Source organism: Pteropus medius, unplaced genomic scaffold (genome assembly GCF_902729225.1).
Source record: "Pteropus medius unplaced genomic scaffold, Ma_sr-lr_union100, whole genome shotgun sequence".
Classification (NCBI taxonomy): Eukaryota; Metazoa; Chordata; class Mammalia; order Chiroptera; family Pteropodidae; genus Pteropus; species Pteropus medius.
In genome coordinates this window covers 4,758,306-4,761,122 of record NW_024349798.1, presented here as the reverse complement: position 1 = coordinate 4,761,122, position 2,817 = coordinate 4,758,306, and positions in this window count along the sequence as shown.

Here is a 2,817-nt window from a genome sequence, read left to right as displayed (position 1 = left end):
CCGGAAGCGTCCGGCCTTTAATAGCGTCCTCCGAGCTCTGTCCCGCCCACGGGTACGCCCTCGTAAAGCGCCCGCACCGGCGTCACGAGGGAGGCGAAAGTTCCGGCGCGGAAAAGTGGCCGGTCATGCCCCCTTCCGGCCGAAGTCGTGCGCAGCGTGATTCCGGAACGCTGACGCGGGAGGGCGGCAGAGGGGGAAAACGCCGGGTCCAGAAGGGCTCGCTCCTAGTTGCGACCACGCCCAGTCCCACGCCAAAGGAAGAGCTACGCTAGCGAGTGTTTGCACTTTACATGCTTTTTAAATTACAAGACAACCGCGCATACATGTAAATTTCATCATCCGTTAACTACATCTAAATCACAAGCTTTTGAAAAGAGAAATAGATTCGTTAAATTATGAAATGATTAAATCATGGGCTAAACAAAATTTATATGATAAATCTAGAAAAGACTTGTAAAATATAGTTTACATTAATTATTCACATTCAAAGCTGTACAAAAACAACATGGTCCTTGAACATGAATTCAATCCAAATAATTCATGTGTTAGGTTTTAAATAACACAGACTGAACTAGAGGCCAATAGCCAGTAAATAACTTTACGTAAGAATAAAAATACAAAATTGTATATCCTAATGTCATTGCATTGTTTTCATAAGGTTTTTGTTTTTTTTTAATTCTGGCTTTGCCTGTACACCACAGTTACAGCTACAGACCAGGTATAGAATATTACACATGTTCTGACTGCCACCAACCTGAAAGACAGCTAACTTACTATTGATTCATCCCATTTTGTATTAAGAAACAGATACAGCAGCTGTAATTACTGCAAAATTTAAATTTGCCAACATCCAGTCAAATTTATGATGGAGATAGAGGCTTTTCACTAGCAGAATGACCCTTATTCATAGTCATTCAGCTAGACGGGTTAGACTACGGTGGATCACACAGTTTAAAAAAGTTTGCCTTTCATAAAAAATTCTCTGTACATGAAGTTTGGTGTTTCTTCATATCGAAGAAATGAGTTATGGGGAAAATTCAGGTATTCACATAGGCTTGTTTAGTGGCCCACCACGGCTGTCTGAGCCGGAGATAAAACTGCTCTTTGCTAGAACAACCTCCTCTCCAGACCAGTCTTCCACAGGCTGCCTGATTTACAATCCCGCAACCTTGGGCAATAGCCTGTGCCCCTCAGAGGCTCTGGGAGTGACTCCTGCCCTGATTTGAAAGCACTTGCCATGTAGGCTGCCTCAGAGGCCAGGGCCACACCCACTTGAGTCACCATCAGTTCCCATTAGGTTTGGATGTGAAAAAGAAACAATATGGAAAAACGTATATGGCAACATCTCCAAGAATAGTATCATTGCCAAACTCTCCCAGTGGCTGCAGCCTCTGCAGTCTGGGCATGGAACACGCTCAGGCTCTGGACTGGCCAAGGAAGGGGGCGCTTGGAGTGTCATAGGAGGGCTAGAGACCTAATTCTGCACATTTCAACTGTCATCTCTAGCAGAGTCAAGTGGCACATAGCACAGCACCTAGAAAAATCTTCTGTGCATTTTTCCTGTCAGAATAAATGGGCCCCAAACTAAAGTGAAAAAATTATGAATGAAACCAAATTTGGGTAGTCTAGACTTAAACACAATAGCCACAGAAATGACTCTGCAGAGCTGTGCTTCTCTCTGCAGAATTTATACATCACATATGCCACTCCATTTGGATGTAGAGGACTCCAAGTATGACACATGACAACCCAGCCCTTAAAAAACATGATCGGCCCAGATGTACCCTCAGGGTACTTCCCCAGGTGAACACCTGTGTCCAGGCCATGAGCAGTGAGCCTTAGAACATGTAACGGGCTCGGACCTGTGGCTGACAAAACATGAGGTTCATCCTGGGAACTGCCAGGGCTACACTAAAGTGCAATCTTCATGGAAAGAGTCCACCACCATGTGGTCCCAGTCTTAAGAAGTTTTGGGCTCTGATGCATATTATGTTCCAGTGGCTCTCAACTGGAGCGATTCTGCCCCCAAACGGGACCCTTGGCAATGTCTGGAGACATTTTGAGTTGCCATAACTGGGAGAGAGAGTGTGTTACTGGCGTATACAGGGTACGAGCAGGGGTGCTATAACATCCTGCAATGAACAGGACAGCCCCCACAACAAAGGAAGATTAAACACTAGTGTCCAGAATTCCTGGTAGAGAAATCCTGCTCTATCCTTGTAGACTCTATTCTCTCTCCCCCAGGAATAATCACACCAGGAATTCAGTGACCACTCTCAAAGCACTCAGCACTAGGTCAGGTCCTGTGTGCAGCTCGGTCTTGCATAATCTTTAGAGTAGGAGGGAGAAAAGAAGCCCAAGCACAGGAAGCTGGGATCCACAGAGGTAGCTGTGCCCAAGTTGAAAAAGGAATGTTAAATTCTAATGTTCTGTGTGACTCATAGAACGTAGCAGAAGTGATGCTGTATCATTTTTGAGATTAGGTTATAAAAGTCACTGTGACTTCCATCTTGGGTGTGCTCCCTTTCCCTTGAAACATTCATGCTGAGAAGTCAGCCGCCATGACGTAACAACACCCAGCCAGCCCTGTGCAGAGGACACCCTGGTAGGGAACCGAGGATTCCACCAACAGCTAGGTAAATGGGTGATCTTGGAAGTGGATCTCCCAACCCGTCAAACCTTTAGATTACTGAGTCCTGGCCAATATCTCAACCGCAAACTCATGAGAGACCCTGAACCACAACTACCCAAACTGCTCCTGAATTCGTGACCGAAAGGAAACATGAGATATATTGTTTATGCCTTTAAATTTTGTGA